The sequence below is a fragment of the Octopus sinensis genome, linkage group LG5 (genome assembly GCF_006345805.1).
Source record: "Octopus sinensis linkage group LG5, ASM634580v1, whole genome shotgun sequence".
In the NCBI taxonomy this organism is placed as follows: domain Eukaryota; kingdom Metazoa; phylum Mollusca; class Cephalopoda; order Octopoda; family Octopodidae; genus Octopus; species Octopus sinensis.
Window position 1 is genome coordinate 40287457 of NC_043001.1, and position 22652 is coordinate 40310108.

A 22652-nucleotide genomic window follows, 5' to 3' on the forward strand; every position below is an offset into this window, starting at 1 on the left:
CATGAAATGCATACCATTACTTGATATGCCTTTCTAAATAAAGATAATTTTATTATGGAATGTATAGTCAAAGTGTTGATGTCCCAATTTGTAAAAGAAGCAGGTAATTCAAATTAAAGTGGCTACAGGATAGAAAATTTGACTTTCAGTTTCCCCCAGTAAATACCGCATTCCACTTTTGTTTTAGATTTGTTTTCTTTCATATTTAAGATTTCTCCTTCAATCAAAAATATTTTGGTTGAATCCTTTGATTGTATAATGTAAAAAAATTTAAGAGTCAAAAACCAAGAAAATAACAATTCAGTTCACCTCTAGGATGCTTTGCCGGATTTATTAAATGCACCCCAGTATTTCCCTGGAACTTTTATCGATCTCAGAAGGGCTAAAGACAGAGTTTGCTCTTAGGATTTAAAATCAAAATCTAAAAGATGGTAATATATGCATAAATACATACATATACTACGATACATACACATATACATGCATATATGTATGTACGTATTAACAAAACATTTTAACACTTTCCTTTGGAGATATAATTCAGGTTGTTTAAAGAAATTCCGAATATGTAGGTGTGTATTAATAACATAGGTTCATTAATTATTAGTCTATTAATTTTTGAAACTATTTGAAAAATTAAATTTTTATAACTGACCATACAAAACATTATGCAGGAGAACGATTTATTCACAATAAACCCAAGAACACCTCTTTTCTATTTTTTCTTTTTATTTCAGTTTCGTTTTTCTAATATTAAAAGAAAAATGTGTCCGTTTCTCCGAATGCAATTGTAAGGGAGATAATATGTACTGTGTATTCTAGTATGCGCTATGTGGTCTTATATTTCCACTTTTCTATATTACAAGCATCCCTGCGTTTCGTTCTTGAAAAAATTTTCACAGACTTGAAAGTTAATGGGCACGTACAGTCCGCGTTACAGAACTTCACGTTACGGACAAGATTATGAACACAACTCTTCCGTATCACGGGAGATGCATGCATTTTTTTCTTATCCACCCATTTTATTAGTATATGTGTAATACTAATATAATGTTGGTAATCTTTAGGTTTAAGTTAAACTTAGCGACAGCAAGGTCGCGTCAACACTAGCATTCCGATTACTCAGTCAAATGTAATGCTTATTTATTCATATTGCTTTCAATTAATCATGAATTATTTAATAGCTTTGATAGTTCATTGAAGTGATTGTTTGTTTTTAAAATGACATTGTAGGGCAAGTGTGAAAGGCCAAATCTGGCCAGTTTGAAAATATGACAGTTGGAATAAATGGGCCAGATATGGTCGGTTTAAACACTAACGGGTTAAAGATACAGGATGTTGAAGAGGGGAATCATTTTGTCTCTGCTTATTCATTTTACTACGACGTTTCCTCACACACAAGTACTAGGATAGAGGAACCTTGTTACCCGATTCTCCAATTAGAGCGGGTGGGGGGGGGATTAAACTAACATTTAAATCACAGTTTCGGTTTAATCCCTTCCCTCTTGCATATAATACAGTAAGGGCTCTGAAACAGAGTTGCCAAGAGGTCGGGAATTTGTATCCTGGTCAGAAAATGGATCACAGCATTTTAAGTGTGATTCGTTGGCTTATAGTGCCAAGTTAAATATCTTCTGTGTAAGAAATTAAATTATCTATGACAGTTTAGATCACTGGTTCTCAACTGGTGTCCATATGGTCCTTGGGGATCCATATAAGATTTTGCTGTTAAAATTTATAAGCAATAAATTGGTTTTATAATACACAAATATTAAACTCTTTATACAGTTCCTTATAATATTATAAAAATATAATAGAATTTTTTAAACATCAAATGGCTATGGAGGTCCACAGGCAAAAATAGTTGAGAACCACTGGTTTAGATCTATGTCTAAGTAAGGATTACACGAACCCTTGATTCTAAAACACGCAGAGATTTCTGCGTGCTTTAGAAAATTCAAGGGAGATAATTATTTTTCGAAACAAAAAGCTTAACTATTTCTCACATACTGAAAATAAATAAATAAATAAATAAATATCAATCGAAATTTTGTAACTATAAGGAAAAGTCACAGACAATGTACAATGCAGGTCTCATTGATTAACTTTATCGATTACTTTTTTCTTTACTGTGTAATACGAAGACACTAGCTTCTTGATCATATACATTTTAACGTATATATTTTAACGCTATATCAGCGAATAGTCTTACCGTTACCTAATATTCTTAGGCTATATCAGCGAATAGTCTTACCGTTACATTTTTATTGTGTCTTAATGTAGACACAATATATTGTGTCTACATTAAGAAACACACTCTTGACTTAAAGCAAAATTCAGCATTAGAGAATGAGTTTGTTCTTTACCATGGTCCTTGTAAAAGTGATGGTAATCGTCGAGTTTTCATATGAACGAAAGAAAATCTAACATAGCGTTGCATTTTTGTTATTGTTTAGCCCTGGATTAGCACTGACCCAACTTCCAGATTTACTCATGCTGTCTTTTCAGGAAAATGTATCTAAAACTATATTATGCAGTGTGCTCTATATTCTTTTCTACTCTAGGTAGAAGGCCTGAAATTTTGTGGAAGGCGGGGGCCAGTCGATTAGATCGACCCTAGTACGCAACTGGTGCTTAATTTATCGATCCCGAAAGAATGAAAGTCAAAGTCGACCTCGGCGGAATTTGAACTCAGAACATAAAAACAGACGAAATACCTATTTCTTTACTATCCACAAGGGGCTAAGCACAGAGAGGACAAACAAGGACAGACAAACGGATTAAGTCGATTACGTCGACACCAGAGCGTAACTGGTACTTATTTAATCGACCCCGAAAGGATGAAAGGCAAAGTCGACCTCGGCGGAATTTGAACTCAGAACGTAGCGGCAGACGAAATATCACTAAGCATTTCGCCCGGCGTGCTAACGTTTCTGCCAGCTCGTCGCCATACAGTGTGCTCTATATTAAGACAATGTGTAACTTGTAGGGGATTTAAAAGGGTGTTTAATTGCACTCAGAGCGACAACATAAGAGATTTGCGTTTTTGTTAACGTAGGCACTGCCTTCCGTTACAAGAAGCAAGTGTCTTCGTAATAGAGTATTTAAAGAACGAGTGTATACAAAAGTGAAATTAAATCAATGGTATCTTTGTTATACAATAATGCCAAATTTCATTGTTTAGAGCTGAGAAAGTTCTGAAACAAACTATAGCTAAAAAGTATTTTTGACTTGCTGCATTGTCAACTCGCACTTAACCGTAAAGAACTGTTATGCTCTAGAATACTTGGCGCACTAAAGCAAGAAATTTTAAGTGAAATTATACCCATACGAATGAGAGCAATCATTATCTACATGTCTATTTCTTGTCAGCAAAAACAGAGGGAACTACGAAATCTTAATTAATTAAACTAAATTAAATATGGAATGCAGCAGAGAGTGAGTCTGGTTTATAACCATAAGGTTACAACTCCAGACATGTTTCGGTACTCTTACACCCATCAGCGAAGCATAGTTTAACCGGTTCTGCCAGATCATATAACAATTAGGGAGGTATAGGTCTTTCGTGAAACCGAGTTGCATAATATATTGAAATAATGCACAGAGAAGAATAACATTGGACGCTTGCTGTATGAAAACTTAATGGCAAAGTGGGTGCAAGCACACTTGTTGTAATAAACCAAGAGATTTTAATAAATTAAAATAATACTTTTTATCATGAGAACAATCATTATATAAATGGCTGCTCCTACTAAAAGTCGAACTAACAAGACAGAATTGTAAATTAAAATTAAATATGAACTATAGTGGGAGTCAATCTGAACGCCAGACATGAAGCAATATTCTTAGGCTATATCAGCGAATAGTCTTACCGTTACTGTAAGATTTTAAAATAACTAGATGTAAGATTTTCGTGAATGACCACCAAGATGACTGGAGGTACGAACATTTAACAAGAACATATTGGGCGAGAGAGGCCCAAATGTAATAATTAAGCGTCCCAACCTCTAAGGTTATGATTATAATTATGAATGATAATTTTTTTAAAGTTCATTTATTATATGGCTTGGATGGGTCTTCTTTAACGCAATATTTCGCGACTTAATGCAGTCTTTCGACATCTCCTTCGTGAAGTTCAGCCTTTTGAGATCCATTTTTATCATTTTCTCCCAATTCTTCCTTGCCTCCCTTTTGCACAAATTCCATCCACTTGAAATGTATGACATTTCTTTATACAACTCAGAACATAAGCACCACATGCTTGTACCAGTGTAGACTTCATCGTTGCACGCTACATAAAATTCCTTTTATTGCCAATTTCAATTGTACTCCATTGTTTTTGCATGCTACCATTATATATTTAGTGGAGTATGCTCGTTTCATTTCTATCTAGTTTTCACAAATTTTCTGCATTCAAGGCACACGTATCACTATCACGCAGCATCGCACTTTGTATATAAACAGCATACAATCTTCCTTTTACTCTGAGAGAGAAACACTTTCTTACTAGTAGAAATTGTTCCCTGAAGGTTTTGCATTCTGATCTTACTCTGGAGGCCATGTTTTTAGAACACACACCTTTATAACTAAATTTAGGGAACTTTTCGAACATGCAAAAGGAATCTATTTCACGTGCACCTTTGCTGTTGGCTACTCCCGTGCATCTACTATGTATGAAATCTGCCTTCACTGTCAGATTACCTGTGATTCCTTATACCTCTTGTGCGTCCATAGTGAAATGCCATATGGAATTTTTACCAATGCCACTTGGGCATATCAAGAACAGTCACAACCGGTATGGCAGTCGAGTCCTACTTTCTATCATACAAATTAAAATGTTAGTCTATAACTAGTTTAGGTTGAAGTTTCTCAATTCTAGATTTTGCTTCTACGTTTAGGATTTCTTCTCTAAATCTTCCATAGATTTAACTATGAGATCTTAGTCATACAGGTATTCCTGTGAACAACAAACCCTAAATTCCATTCTGATGACATAGAGAACTACAATGAATAAAAAGCTGATGACTGAGCCCTGATTGACATCCAGTTGCACGTTAAATTCGTCACTGAACTAATTATAAACTTTCACCTTACTAGCTACTCCTCTGTACATGGCATGCACGACTCTCACAACCTATTCATCAACATCGTTTTCTTCGCGGCCACAAGACCACAAAGTAGTTCCTTGTCGAGCCCTTGTAAAGGCCTTCTCCATGCCGACGAATGCTCGAGAGTGGTTTAATCATACTTCTCACCAAGAACAGGGCACTCGCACTGTAACTCTTCTAGTCAGATTCTCTTCATAATCTAGTTTAGTAATTTTATGCTTGTGAAGTTGTCCCTCTCTTTAAGGCAATGTTTCTCAACCTTTTTACTCTAATGCTCCATACGATTTTCGAAAAAGAAAATATATAAAGAAAGAGTACGCACCCCAAAATGACCGGACCGGACAAAGCAAGTATATAACATATATATATATATATGTATATATATATATATGTATGTATATATATATATATATATATATATATATATATATATATATATATAATATATATATATATATATATATATATATATATATATATATATCAATTAATGTTAAGTGTCGTGGGAAAAGAGTACTTAATAACATAGGAGAGATTAATAATATATTTTATTTTGGTCGAGTCAGTCTCTTGCTGTGGGTGCGCAGGATCTTCAGGCAAGTTATACACATAACGGCCAAAAAAAATCAACGTGTGTGTGTGTGTGTATTCAAAAGAAGTTTTCAAACTTTATTGTAAGTTTTATATACGTGTTTACTTGTTTAGGCTCTATTCAAAAGTAACCCATTTCCTACCGGCGAGATGTGCGTTCCACCTTGAAAAAATTGCTTTAGAGCATTATGTTTCCTTTGTTACAGTTGATAATGACAAGCTACACCGTCGCTACATATGAATCTCGCTGTACTATTTGAGTGGCTGTGTGGGTGACTAGTGTGTGACCTACTTAGCTCGATATTTTCAACACTTCAGCCACTATCCCTGATGGACAAGCTGCTTTTCCAGCTTTCGTATATGGAAAATGAAATTCAATATCTCCAACTGTGCGGTTGAGGCAATTGACCTTGTGGAATATGGCTACCCGTCAGATCAACAATAAACACTTAGTGAAAATCAATTTAAATATCTGGCATCACCTAATATGAACCACAATCTGATTTTTGACCTATACGCTACCTGAAAAAATGCAATAAAATCTCATATATGCTCATGAAGTTCAACCATCTATACCTCCATTGTGGTAAATGCTATCCCTATATACAGACCATATCCAAAGAAAAACCATGAACAACTTGGAATCAATACAATGAAAGGACAACAGAGAACACCACATACATAAATGCAAACACATTAGTGACACAACAGAGGCTAAAGTTTTCGTGGTCTTCTAAACAAAGAGACATCCTAAAGACTTCATTACTTTAGACTAGATCTATTATATATATATATATATATATATATATATATATATATATATATATATATATATATATATATATATATATATATATATATATATATATATATATATATATGCATATACATATATATGCATATACATATTATGTATTGTAGAAATACATAAATCCGGAGGAGAAGCACACTCTAAGAGCAGTTAATATTATAGTGGGGTAAGGCGGCGAGCTGGCAGAAACGTTAGCACGCCGGGCGAAATGTTTAGTGGTATTTCGCCCGTCGCTACGTTCTGAGTTCAAATTCCGCCGACTTTGCCTTTCATCCTTTTGGGGTCGATAGATTAAGTACCAGTTACGCACTGGGGTCGATATAATCGACTTAATCCGTTTGTCTGTCCTCTCTGTATTTAGCCCCTTGTGGGTAGTAAAGAAATAGGTATTTTGTCTGTTTTTATGTTCCTAGTTCAAATTCCACCGAGGTCGAGTTTACCTTTCATCCTGTCAGGGTCGATTAATTAAGTACCAGTTGCGTACTGAGGTCGATCTAATCGACTGGCCTCCCCCCCCCCCAAAAAAAAATTTCTGGCCTTGTGCCTATGTACAAAAATAATATTGTAGTGGAGTAGGCCGGTTTATGGGGTTACGCTGGGTTTCTCGCTCATAGGTGGTTTAGCCTTACGGCGTATCTTCAGACCCCAAACACTGCTGGCCTGAGACCTCTTTAAAATATGGCGGGGGAAAAGCCTCGTTTTTAAGGGTAAAAACCGTAGGTGATTATCTCCCTTCGCCATTGTTCATCGATCTTCGACCGCACTGCCATCTTGTGGTCACCAAAGCACACAGAAGTACGTAGAGTGCACTGAGAACTCTCTCAAACAGCGTATTTCCAATCATCTGTCCTCTTGATGAGTCCCAGAAAGGAGATACGGGATCTTTTCACTTTGACCGGCAGATTAAAAAAAATTTTGTTTGTAGCTAAGCACTTTTAAACTTCGTATACTGGTAGAATGTGTCACATAAAACATCTTTTTCTCTTGGCGTTCTTGAGAAAATTCTGTAGTTTGTAAGCTATTTGTTGTTAAATTTCTCGTATTTCGGCGATTTCAACCAATCAATGACGTCTATTGAAGTGAATACAGTTCACCTCAATAGACGTCACTTCTTCAGAATAGTTTATCTTCTATTAGACGCAAAAAAGATACAAGATGAGCTGAAAAGAGTGAAACAGAGGTAGAGAGCAATAAGAGGTATGAAGAAAATTGGTCAAAAGATATTCAATAAGCTGCTGATTGTCTTGATTCTAAAATGTTTTTATGTTCTCATAAAAAAAAAGCATATGGTCCTAAACCTTCAAGAATTATACCTCTAGCTTAAGCAATGGGGAAACACTCTTAACATCAATGGAAGCTATTGTAAAACGATGGAAGGAGAATTTTTGTAACTTATTTATCCAAAATTCTAATGCCAATGATAACTTCATCCCCAGTCTTCAGCGAATGCCAATCATATATGAATTAGATAATGTTCCTTCAATTGAAGAGGTTCAGATCTTGATTAGTAAACTTCATCTTGGAAAAACAACAGGAAGATGGAATCACAGCAGAGATTTTCAGGTTTGGAGGTTACCACGTGGCAAAATTAATGCATAAAATAACTTTTGAAATATAAAAGATAGGAAAAGTACCAAAGCTTGGGGAAATGGTGTTACGATCCCCATTTACAAGGGAAAAGGAACCTGAGATAAATGTGGACATTCAAAAGGAACTACACTCTTATCTACTACTGGCAAAGTACTTGCTGGGTTTCTTCTTACACGATTAAACGATAAGATTTCACCGAATGCTCTCCCAGAATCTAAATGTGCTATTAAACCAAATAAGGATACTAGGGATATGATCTTTTCTGCACTTCAGGTGCAAGAAAAATATCGAGAATAAAATCTAGATTTAGTTCATATCTTTGTTGATTTAACAAAGGCCTTTGACTAAGTAAACAGGCAGGCATTATGGAAGGTTTTGTGTAAGCATGGCAGCCCGTTACATTTCGCGAACTTGATATGGTCTTTTTATGATGACATGGATGCAATTGTTAACGTTGGAGGTGTTCTTTCAGAACCTATTAAAGTGGAAAATGGTGTGAAGCAGGGAGATATTCTTGGACCAAAGTTATTTTCTCTATACTTTTCGGTTGTACTTGCAAATGCATTCAAAGATTGCAAAAAGGTGTATATATTCATAATAGAAGCTCCGATAAATTATTTAATTTAGGAAAGTTGTCAGCAAAAATTAAAACGTTTACCTTTCTAATAAGAGATTTATTGTATGTTGTATGCAGATGACAGTAACTTGGTAACCTATTAAATCAGAGACATGCGACACCTAGTGCTTAAAGTTGATGAGTCATGTACGGCCTTTGGGTTAACAAGTTTAGATAACCCTGTTATGTTTCAACCAACCTCGAACTTATATTATGAACCTGCGATTTTTCTTCAAAAAACAAAACTGAATGTTATAGATAAATTTACATATCTTGGAAGTGTGCTTAATCATATTTGTTCTTTAAATGATGAAATAACGAATCGTCTTCAAAAAGATTCTCTGGCTTTAAAGAATCTTGAAGGGCGAGTTAAGTCTAATAGAAATATTACCAAAAATAATAGAAATATTACCAAAAATACAGAGGTTCATCCCTTATTTATCTATGTGAGACAGAGGCAGTATATAGGAAACACCTCACATTATTAGAGTTATTTCATCGGCAATGATTGCACTCTATTCTGAAAATCAAATGAATGCACAAAGTACCAGATTCTGAAGTACTTAAATGTGCTGGTGTGGATCGCATTGAAGCTAAAATTCATCGACACAATTCGCTGGATTGGCCATCTTATAATGGAATCTAATCAGCGCATGCCCAAGCAAATATTATGTAGGAAAAAAAAGGAGCAAAGAGGCCTCAGTGTAAACTAAAATTGCATTTCAAAGATTTAATAAGTAACTCTGAAATTTTTTTCATATGATGCTTATAGACTAGAAGAGTTATGTAATGGTCCGACCAAAAAGGGGGAGAAAACTCCGAGCAGGCGCTGCCTTGTTTGAAGATAATAAACTGAAACATGCACAGATAAAATGGGAGGCAAGAAAGGGTTTGCTTGTGGCCAATGATCCTTCTCTCCTAACTTGTGATAGCTACAAGAGTATCTGTCTCTCAAGTTGGACTAATTAGCCTTAGCGGAAGCACGTAATTAGGCCCTCTACTAACTTTTCACAGTTACAGTCTGATCAATTATCTTACTCTGTTTGCTGTAAGATCTGCAGAAGTAAATCTGGGTTGACAAGGGACATGAAATATCAGTAACAATTTCCAGTAGTCTTTACAGAGAAATCAAGCATTTTCATGTCGTCTTTGTAAAAAGATTTGTAAATCTCTTGCTGAACTGAAGAGTCAATCTCGGTCGCACAGCATCTAATAATTTTAAACTATAAATATTCAGCTCGATATTTCCTACAAGTTTGTGCGTCGTTGGTTTTTAACTAGTTTGGTGTCTGTGTATATTCTGTCAGCGCTGGTGGTGAGAAGAGTCATACTCGATTAACGAGTCGACAGCTATCGTGCATATATGTATGTATGCATGTGTGTGTGTGTGTGTGTGTGTGTGTGTGTGTGTGTGTGTGCTCGTAGCTTAGTGGTTAGGGAGTTGCATTCATGATTGTAAGATTGTGATTTCGATTCCTGGACCGGGTGATGTGTTGTGTTCTTGAGCAAAACACTTCATTTCGCGTTGCTCCAATCCACAGAGCTGACAAAAAATGAGTAATCATGCGGCGGACCGACGTCTCGTTCACATAGGAAATATCTACGCCACAGAATCTGGGACACCAGCCTAATGAGCCTATGGTTCGGGAAGGATCTTTGATCCTTTTAGATACACACACACACACATATATATATATATATTAGTAGTAGTAACCAGAGCTTCATAGATGGTTAGTCGTTGATGATAGTTGACGTAGACCCTGAAAAAATACAGTCTCTACTATGATGAGTATGAACGTTCGCCAGTGATGATGAGGCCTGACACTTGTAGCGACCCTAGTGGTTCTTGTTACATGTTCATAATTCAAGGAGAAGTACGTTAATAACATTTTCTTGATGTCTACAATAGTTACGTCTTGTGTTGTTGAAGGAGCCAAGATTGGCATGATCCATTTTCAGATGTCTTCGAGACCTCTTCATGGCATTTGCAGACTTGGCCTGAGTTGTCTATGTCGCCTATCGATAATGCTTCAGTGTGAAAGGTTAGAGAGGAATAAAGGGTGGTATAATCTACATAGGATGGACGCTGGTGACTGCATGGGCAAGTAGTTCGTTGAAATATAGGAGAAAGAGTGGGATGAGACAAAATCGAGCAGAGGGGTCAGGGAGGGCTCCATCGGTGTAGCTGCTATGATGCGATCTGGCAGGAAGCTACCGCGCCGAGGCGAGAAATGGATAGAGCCTGTCGTAGTTGAATGCTTCTTCGCCAAGTTGAACGCAACAACTCAATCTTCAACAAAAGTTCTCGCAAAGCGAGGGCCCACTGATAAGTGAGATGAAGTAGGACTTCAGTAGATGCAGCTTTGTTAAAGCCGTACTCAATGCACTGGTTGTGATTGTGAAAGCACTGGAAAGATAATGTAGCGTATAACGCCAGCCCTGGTTTCTTAAGGGATCCAGTAAGCACCAGCTTTTAAAGAATTACATACTTTAAATGCGTGCGTAACTGCGAAACCAAGAGCAAAATCCAACCTCCGCAGTGACTAAAGACAGCATATTGCTAAAACATTTGCGGAGCCATGAAATACAACTGAGTATGGCCTTTCTCTCAGTGTGTAGCACGGAAGAATAACATACTGCGGCATGGTACATAACTTTTTTCATTTCCGATGAAATATGCGATACCTAATCCGAAATCCGACCCATATTTCTATAAGGCATCCTAGATGCGAATGGAATTATAACCCACTAAAGACGGATTTCGAGAGATAGGTGATAATAAACGACACAATCAAATGCAACAGCTAAAGAATTTGTGATTTTTTTGTTTGCTATTCGTTTACTATCCTCGACGCTGTTTTCAACCACCTGACAAAAAGAAGAGGTAAAATTTTGTATTGATACCTAAAAACCCCGAAAAGCATCAATATGATTTACAAGTTTATATGGAATTGTTTATCACCATAGGAAACTAGAGAACATGTGCTACTGATTGGAAGAGTCGACAAATAATCTGAAAATAAGAACAAAAATTTAGAATATGCAAATGTAACAAAGAAACACATTGCAATGATTAAAAAAGCGTTGGACGGTTGCAACCACCCCTGGTTTGGTAAAGCGGGCGGGAGGAATCTATTAGCTTCCACACTTGCTGCATTCGTGTTCTGTAATTATTTATTCCATGGATTTGCTGGTTCATATAAAAATCTAAATACTTTGGTTAGCTAACTGTTTACTATAAAGTGCCGCTTTCACTTTGTCAAATCGTATAAGGTGACAGCAGAAATATTTAGACGCCGTGCGTATTGTCATAGGGGCTATTTTGATATACAATTCAGGATATTTTTGCGTTGTTCATGTTTTTTTCTTGTTTTATGGTGGAGCCTCTATGTAGCTGCTAGGTTGATTACAAGGCACAACCAAATCTCTCTAATAACCACACCCTTCTACTTCAATATAATAAATAAAAATTCTAAACGATTTGATGTAATCATACATACTCATCTTAAACCACAACAAATATGAACAACATAAAAATATCAACACAAAAATAATAAATATTAATTGCAGTTCGAGGTGGTAGCAACACGGAGTATGAAGGAATTCTTCCGCGTACGCAAAACAAACTGATACCAGTCCGACAAAAGTGAAAGCGGCATGTTAAAAATAGATTCGCCTTGTCTTTTTTTTTAAATTACGCATATGAATATTTTCTTCATTTGTTTAAAATTCTTATTTTTATAACATTATTATAGATATTCGTTTGTTCGCGAAACTGAAAGGAAAACTGAAATTTACGGAAGATAAAACGGCACGTTATTCTCCAAGACCGCTGAAAAAGCGTGCTACGCTGACATATGGGATAAAAGAACTTGGACATTCCCTGCTGCTTAATACTGCTGGAGGGAAAATTAGTTGGAAGGTACCGAAATCATTGGGATTTTCAACCGAAACCTGAAAGTCTACGTAAAATAATATAATGTAACAACCATTAAAACAACGAGTGTATTGCGTGTGCTTTCTTCTTGTGCAATTTATTTTACTTGCAAAGTCTTATAACGGTTGGGATATGAGAGAAAATAAAACTGGTTAAGCCAGATGGCATGGTCGCAAACATGTTTTAAGTGGTGGTAGTGGAGGTAGTAATAGCACCTAATTGTTAACAAAGAAACACGGCGACATAGTGTGCTGCAGCCACGTGATACCATGTTGGCCATCATATTTTATTTAAATGAGGTAAATACTTTGGTCACATGACATGATACGTGCCGCTATTAGCAATTCATTGTCAATTTATCAACCCTTTCTTCCCGTTTTCTATACACGTCAGTTTTAGAATGTTTTAAAATATAAGCGAATCTATACTCATTAAATTTAATTTATACAATCATAATCAATCTACATTTACATATGAGCTACATACATTATGCCTATGTAAATATATATTTATATAAAATGTATTCATGTATGTGTATGCGTGTGTGTGTACGTACATATACGCAAACGTATTACACTCACCTATATATATATATATATAAAATATGCACAAGCATAAAGAATTTTATATATTACTCTGAGTTTCACGTTACCGCCGTTTGAAAAGAAGCGGTAACGCGAAATATACATGCGTGTAAATGTGTGTATACACAAATACCAAGTATATATAATGGTCAATAAATGTGTGATTTTTCAAAAATAACAAATATCGTGAATACATTATATATATGCCAATCTTAGATAGATAGATAGATAGATAGATAGATAGATAGATAGATAGATAGATAGATAGATAGATAGATAGATAGATAGATAGATAGATGATAGATAGATAGATAGATAGATAGATAGATAGATAGATAGATAGATATAGACAGAGATATGTCTATATATATAAAATAACAGACAAGGGTAATGTTATGGGAAAAGATTTATTATCTTAACCTATAACATTTTATTGTTTTCTGGTCATTGTGTTCGAAGACAGATTTCCTACTTTTATTGTTTCTTTCGAATGCCTCAAGTACCTCTCATTCTTCACCTTCTCTACCTCTGAATATTCACCCCTCACTTCATATCTTCTATAGCTTCCCATTTTTTCTCTCTTTCCCTCAATTTCTCATTTTTCTCTATTTACATATCTCCCTATATCTTTCAATATTTCCTTCTCTTTGGTTATCCCTCTTTCTTTGACATTTTTCTCTTATTGGCTCGCATCCCTTTGTCTTTTTACTCCGCTCTCTCTCTCTCTATCTATCTATCTCTCATTCTTTCAATTCTATTCTGCATCTATTGTTTTCATTTCGTGCAATATATGCATAATCACGCTTGTACACATACATATACATAATATAAAATATACAATATACACTCATGTGTATATACGCATATATACTCATAATATATGTATATATATATATACGCATATATAATCAGATTGACCACTTATGAATATATATAAAAAAAAAATATATACACACAAATATATCAAAAAAGGCACCCTACACTACTACTCTCTCTCTTTACACACACACACTATATATATATATATATGTATATATAAATATATATATATATATACTATATATATATATATATATATATATATATATATATATATATATATATATATACTACACAAACACACACACATTTACATATATGTGTATACGTATTATAATTATATATACATACATATATAAATATAAGTGTGTGTGTGAGTATATATATATATTATTGTGAGGTAGGCGTTTATGGGGGTTACCCTGGGTTTCTCGCTCGTAAGGGGTTTTGCCTTACGGCGTATCTTCAGATATATATATATGACTGGTCAATCTGGATCACATTTTTCTTTCTTCAGCTTGCTTTCTTAGATTTCTGTTTTTAATAATCTATTTCTTGTCACCTCATTCATTATACACACACTCTCTCTCTTCCTTATGATCCTTTTTCTTCTCTTCCTTATTTCTCTCACTGTCCTCTTTGTGTCCTTTTACTAATCTTTGCCTCCCTCTCTTTCCCTGTATGTATGTATTCACATATACACACACACATACATACATATATACACACACGCGCACATATTATTTATACATATATGCACACATACATGACAAATACACTGTGTTAGCTGCCGTTTTTCTATCTGTATTTCTTCAAATAAATATTTGTTCTCTCTACACACACATCTCTTACCATTTTTTCCCATTAGCTATCTATCTCTGTCGTTCTACTGGGCTGTGTTTGTTCATTTTCTCTCGCTATTTCCTTTCCACTATTCTTCCTTTCACACATCTTTATCATGTCTTTCTCATAATGACAACATTCACTTTACATTAGCTCTTCTAAATCTTTGTTTTTATATTGTCCATATCTCGTTTCATATAGCTTTCTCATTTTTCACTCACATCTTTCACTTGCCTTTCTTTTTTTTTTTTACTCTTAGTATTAATATTGCTTCTATAGATTCCCTTCCTCTCCTTCATTAAAGTCACTATCTTGAACCTCTTTGTCTGTGTGAATGCCTTTTCCAGCTCACTTTTTTTTCACCAGACTTTTTTTCTAGATTCCCTTTTTACAATCTGCCCCGTCTGTTACCTCATTCATTCTATTGAACCATTCTAGAGAAACCAGAGCTTTTTTGTCACATACTAACATTTAAATATATATTATTATTATTAAATATTAAATTAACTTCCACATGTCTCTCACTATTTCTAGTTCCTACATTCAGTGTCTTCATGGAACTAGTTCTTCCCTTCCCTTCTCTTCCATTACCTGGCTTTTCCGCCTCACTCTCTCTGGCCTCCCCCTCCGCTCCGTCTCTCTGGCTCCCCCCCCCCCACACACACACACACACGCTCACTCTCTTTCTCTCTCTCTCTTTCTCTCTCTCTCTCTCTCTCTCTCTCACACTCACCCTTTCCCGGTTACTCAGAAATGTTAATCTGTTCTTTTCTTTCCCGATCTTTGTTAATATAAATGTCTTCAGATATATTATTCTTTATTTACTAATAAAAAATAATCTTGAAAACTGCGGCAATATTTTTTTCTCTCAATATTGTTTTTCTTGTTTGTAAATTATACATCGCTACTAAATTTCATTACTGACCTTGTGCTGACAATATATAAAATGAAAACATCTTAATCTAGGTTACTGCCACTAAATCTGCTTAGTTCTAAATTTAAAACTGACATATTCCATAAACAGTGTTTAGGATCTTTATCTCTTTCTTTCTCGCTGCTGTGTGTTAAATGAGTATTTTTCTCCTTAAACTGTGTATAATTCAATTTGTAATGGCTAAAGTAGGCCGCTCAAGGTTTCTAGCTTTTGAAAAACAGTTATAAGATGCTCACAATTCTGAAATTACATCAAACCGTTGAAATCGAGAAACCGAAACGTTTCATTTCTCTTTTTGTATTAAAATTCGTTATACGTGTAACGACAATGTTCAGAGAAATTGTTATATCAAAATAAGAAGAGATGTATCTTCCAAGGTGATACCCTACGTTGAGCTAGAGATTTTCTGCTGTCATCTTATCAAATTTCTGCATCCAAAATGGAGGGTATTATAATTCGCTAGAAGGCCAAGTGCATAGATGAAAGGGAGAAGGTTAGCTGTTATTTTTGCAATCTAGAAAATAAGAATTTTATAAGTAAAGGCATGGCCCAATTGGAGTTAGATAATGGATCTACTGTTGAAAATACAAAGGATATTGTTCTTGAAGCAACATTTTATGAAAGATTGTATTCTTCTAAGGAGCACGTGTTAAAAGATTGTGATCTTGAACTTTTTTCTGAAGGGGACTTATATAGGCTTAGTAAAGGAGATTCTAACTCATTGGAAGGTCCAATAACTCATGATGAACTTTTGAAATGTTTGAAAAAGACAAAGAACAATAAAAGTCCAGATTCAGATGGGTTCACCTATGATTTTTATAAATTCTTTTGGAAGGATTTATCTCCATTTTTGTTGAGATCATTCAACTATAGCTTTGCTAAGGATTATCTATCAGTGACACAGAAGCAAGGTATTATTACCTGTATTCCAAAAGGAGATAAGCCCAAGAGTTTTTTTTGTTTTTTTTGAAGAACTGGAGACCTATTTCACTTCTCAATACTGCTTACAAACTACTTTCATCTGTTATTGCTGGGAGGTTTAAAAGTATCCTTCCAAAGTTGATTAGTACTGTTCAAACAGGTTTCATATCTAATAGACACATTGGGGAAACATAAGAGTGATATACTGATGAATTACACAGAATCAAATGACATACTGGGAATGTTGTTTTTAATAGATTTTGAGAAGGCATTCAATTCTGTTTCATGGTCATTTATAAACAAGACACTCCCTTTTTTAGGCTTTGGTTATGACATCCGTAAATGATTCAATGTTCTGTACAATTGTGCTAGATCTTGCCTGTTAATTAGCCTTACATTGTCTCCTTGGCTCCCTGTTGAGCGGGGAATGTGGACAGGGTGATCCTCTCTCTCCATATATTTTTATCCTATGTGTTGAGGCCCTGGCTGGTCTAATAAGAAAAATTCAAAATATTAAAGGAATTACAGTTGATGATGGGAAATATCTGTTAATGCAATATGCTGATGATACAGAGTTCATTTTAGACGGTTCACAAGAGTCTTTTGAAGCTACAGTAGATACCTTGAATTTCTTCGCTGATATATCCGGACTTAAAATTAACTATGATAAGTCTCAGGTAATATGAATAGATTCAAGAAGAGGTAGTGCAGTCAAATACCTAATTTAAATATAAAATGGAACTCAAATCACTTCAAGCTTTTAGGTGTAATATTCTCAATAGATTTAAAGGACATGGCAAAAAAGAATTTTGAAAATAAATTATTTGAAATTCAGGTAATAATTAATAGATAAATGAAAAAAATAATTGCACCAATGGGTAGAATTGCAGTTATAAAATCACTACTCATTTCAAAATTGAACAACCTCTTCCTTACTCTACCAAATCCACTGGGTAAATTTCTTCAGGAACTAAACACAATATTATTTAAATTTCTCTGGAGTGGAAAACCGGAAAAAATTAAGAGAGTTGTTGCTTGTAAGCCTGTTAAAGAAGGTGGACTTGGTATGGTAGAAGCTTTTGCTTTCGTCAACTCTTTAAAACTATCCTGGATGAGAAAGTTGATGGACATTCAATATGAATTCAAATGGAAACTCTTATGCCATGCTTCCTCCACAAAACTGAAAAATTTAGCTGTATTTTGTAACGTTTTCCCGAGCAAACTAGCTAACACTATAAGGAATTATTTTTGGCATGATTGTATTTCTGCCTTTGACAAGTTTACAAATAAGATGGAGCCTAATTTATTTGATGAATTCATAACAGAACCAATTTACTTTAATAAAAACTTAAGGGTTGGTAAAGAGGCAATCTTCTACCACTGCCAGTAACAAAGGGCTTTTTCTCAGAGTTAAAGGTAGACTGTATAATGCTTGTGTGTCAACAGCTATGCTACATGGCAGTGAAACATGGGCTGTGACTGCTGAGGATATGTGTTGGGTCATAAGAAATGAAGCAATTATGCTTCACTAGATTTGTAATGTCAGTGTGCATGCACAACAGAGTGTGTCCTGAAAGAAAAGTTAGTCATAAGGGGCATCAGATGTGATGTGTAAGAATGACAACTGCACTGGTATGGTCATGTGTTGCCTACAGATGAAGATAAAGTGCTGCACTCTAACAGTGGAGGGAACCTGTGGAAGAGGTAGACCCAGGAAGACATCAGACGAGATAGTGAAGCATAATCTTCGAATGTTGGGCCTCACAGAGGCAATAACAAAGGACTGAGACCTCTGGCAATATGCTGTGCTTGAGAAGACTTGCCAAGCCAAGTGAAATCGTAGTCATGGCTGATGCCAGTGCTGTCAGTGTAGCGTCCATGCCAGTGGCACATGAAAAGCACTGCTCATGCATTGGGCCTCAAGAGGCAGTGACAAGCGATCAAGACCTTTGGCAATATATCATGCTTGTGAAGACCTGTCAAACCAAGCGAGATTGTAGTCACGACCGACGCTGGTGTCACATCAATAGCACCCATGTTGGTAGCATGTAAAAAGCACCCACTACACTCTTGGAGTGGTTGACATTAGGAAGTGCATCCAGCCATAGAAACTATGCCAAATCAGATTGGAACTTGGTGCAGCTTTCCAGCTTGCCAGTTTTCAGTTAAAATGTCCAACCCATACAGTTCTATATTTAAGAGATGAGGAATTATGTGCATTATTTACATTATTTACATTTGACGGATATTTGTCCTCATCTTGATTGTTGTTAACACGTTTCGGCTGATATACCCTCCAGCCTTCATCAGGTGTCTTGGGGAAATTTCAAACCTGGGTTTTCATTCCTAAGGTATTTTTCAATGTTGTTGTTGTTGTTGTTGTTGTAGTAGTAGTAGTAGTAGTAGTAGTAGTAGTAGTAGTAGTAGTAGTAGTAGTAGTAGTAGTAGTAGTAGTAGTTTTCCAGATCACTGCCTGGAATCGAATTTGGAATCTTGGGTTTAGTAGCCTGCGCTCTTAACCTCAAGATTCTGAGCTCGATTCCAGGCAGTGACCTGAATAATAATAATAATAATAATAATAATAATAATAATAATAATAATAATAATAAAAACATTGAAAAATACCTTAGGAATGAGAACCCAGGTTTGAAATTTCCCCTAAGACACCTGATGAAGGCTGGAGGGTATATCAGCCAAAATGTGTAAACAACAACCAAGATGAGGACAAATATCCGTCAAAAATAAATAATGTCCAACCCATGTTAGCATGGAAATTGGACATTTCCAGTATTTTAATCACTAAACTATTTTTCCTTTTCACTAACATAGATGGTGAAGAAATTCTGTATTAATTTTATCTTGATACAGACTGAGTATTTACTTCCATATAAATTAAGCTTGCTTTAAATAATTTTGGATAGTTATCCTAAGAGAAAACATGTAGGCTTGACAAATGAATATTCATGGTTTCAATCTAGTTGGGTCTTATTTACTGATCCTTTGGTTGTCAGGACTGTATGTTCTTTCAAGAAATTTATAACTATTGTAGAATAAAATTAAATATCAGAGGCACAAAATTAAGAAGTTATCTTTGCAATCAAATACTTCTAGGCTCAAACTCTCTTTGTGACAGAGGTAGGTATGGTAATATTATTTTATGTGATCTTTCCTGATTTGGTTGCTATTTTTGCAGGTCAAGTAAGCTAAGTGTTTAGAAGTGTTAATTCATCTGTCCCTGCATTTGTATAAAAATGGTGTAAAATGGTGCATCAAGTTGCATCTCTTTAAAACTTAACCATTCAATATATTGAGATTGGTAAAATATGTACCAGACTGAAATAAGCACCAGAGTCTATATGATCATCCAAAAGCCTTGAAAGTAGTGTCCCACTATGGCTGTAGTAAATGTCTGGGGCCAGTAAAAGAATAAATGAATTGTATAAAATTAATTTGATCATCCAAAAGCCTTGAAAGTAGTGTCCCACTATGGCTGTAGTAAAGTTTTCTTACATCAAATTAAATAATTCATAGACATTCAAAGAAGAGGGGGAGGAGGAGAAGGAAGAAGGCGGTGGTGGCGGCGGCGGCGGCAGCAGCAGCAGCTGCAGTCACAGCAGTGGCAGGGATGATAATGATGATGATGATGGTGATGGTGATGAACTATTGTGTTGTTACATAATTTGATAAGAAATAGCATGACATTTAACAAATAAGCATTTTAATTTTTTTTTATCTTAATTTTTATTGCTCTCAAATAAATGCCTACATTAGAAAGTAGTAAGAAATAAATCTCTGTTATTTATTTTTGCTAAAATAACAGAACAGAAACTATACTCCTTGTTCACTCTCTTAAATTTTCTTCATTATTTTTGCTTGTTCAGCTAATACTCCAAAACATTTAATTCTTTAGAATGTAGCTTTATATTTTAAACAAGCTATAATTTAGCTCAATGGCTATAATTTATTCCTAATGAAGTTATGAAACTACTTATAAAAATAAACATAGTTTTTAGAAGTAAGGCAAATGAATGTATAAGATATTCAATTAAGAAGACCCCTTAAAGTTATAAATTCACATTTAATATAGGTGTTTAATTGGGTTTTTATATTCTTAATTCTCAGTACTTCAGCTTACCAGACTTTACATAATGTGCTTAAGATCTTAGAGAGAATGTTACCTGCAGTAGACTGATATACTATAGAAAAGACTTGTCTTTCTCCTGCTTTGTGCTTCAAAGCCCAGAGCTAAGCACAATCACTTTATGAACACCTCTGGTTAATAGACTTATTGTTATTTTATTTTGTTAACATAATTTATCGTCTGAGTGTATATAACACCAGTCTACAATGAAAATAATTTACTGAACCAAAATAAGTAATAGACTTCAAATTATATGTTGATTAAGTAAATGTGGAGATAAATTGCCAGCATGGAAAATGGACATTAAATGATGATGATGATAATGATGATGAATTAAAAATCTTATATTAAATGAAAATTAGCAAATATCTAGAGAAAGATATTAAAATCCATAATCTTTTTTAAATGGCATGATTGTTATCCTATCATACTGAAGTAGAAGGAGAAGATTTTAATGAATACATTAGCTTCAGTTCTACCTTTGCACTAAACTATTAATTTTGTTATGCCTGTTTTCTTGCTTTTTGTCATGCATACTTCTTACTTCTTTAACTTGCCTTTTAAAATTTCTTATTAAACAACTTCAAACTCTTTCTGTCAGAAATTGATATTGAAACATGTTTATAAGATAAACTTCTAAATCACTACATATATGTATGTATATATATATATATATATATATATATATATATATATATATATATAGTATATGTATATAAAGATAAACTTCAGTTTAAAATAAGTATGGAATGTACTTTCTACAATCCAACTCGATTCATAATATGCATGTTTAAAGAGTGTTATAGTAATAAAGAACAAGAAAACAGGTATTCTTTTTAATAAGTAGATGAGAGAAAGGATAAGTAAAAATTTGCTATGTGCCAATGGAAATAGAAACAAGTGAAAAACAGGTTTCAATTAGACATATTTTTCCTGCTTAGGAAGAACTGATTACTATTGTTGTTCTACTACTACTATTAGTAAACCAGCTGTTCTTTAAACATTTTTCTTTTTCTAATTATTTAAGCAGAGTCAAATCCAGATAATATTAGGGAAAGCCAAGAACTGTACCAATTAATAGTTTTAAGAATAAAATTACCTGATTTTCCTATTACTGTTATTGTTTTTTGACTTTAGATTTTTATCAAGCTTTTCTCCCTGCTTCTCTTTATTGAATCTTGATACAACTATGACTTCTGAGTAAAAATATTTTACAAAATCTGAAATAAAAGTGGGAAATATAACTGCAAAATTTCAGTAAAATAAATTTAGGAATTTTTATAGTGTTAAGAATTCTAGTTTGCCAGTCTTATGGATAAAACAGTTCATTTATTTCTGAGGTCTTTCTGCTAAAAATGATATCAATAACTTTGTTACTTACATCAGAAGATTCTTTATTTCTTTAACAAAACATCTTAATTTCTTTAGCTCACTTCACACAACCTAATCTCCACATAATTTTTTCTATATTTCATGTTCTGTAGCTTCACTACATTAGCATAGCAAAAATAAAACTTACTTACATTTACTTATTCTATGTCATTAAAAATTCATTTTGGAGGCAAGGCTGTGTTCAGGATTTATGTCTAGTGAGGTCACAGCTAAGTCAATATGAGACAAGTGGAGTGAGCCTATGTGTTTAATTGTTAGAAACATGATGAAGGCTGACTAATAAATGTTACAACAAATTTTTAATTTTCTTTTTGCCACCTTTTATCTTTTTCTCCATGCTAGCATATGTGGAATGCCTTTAGTAA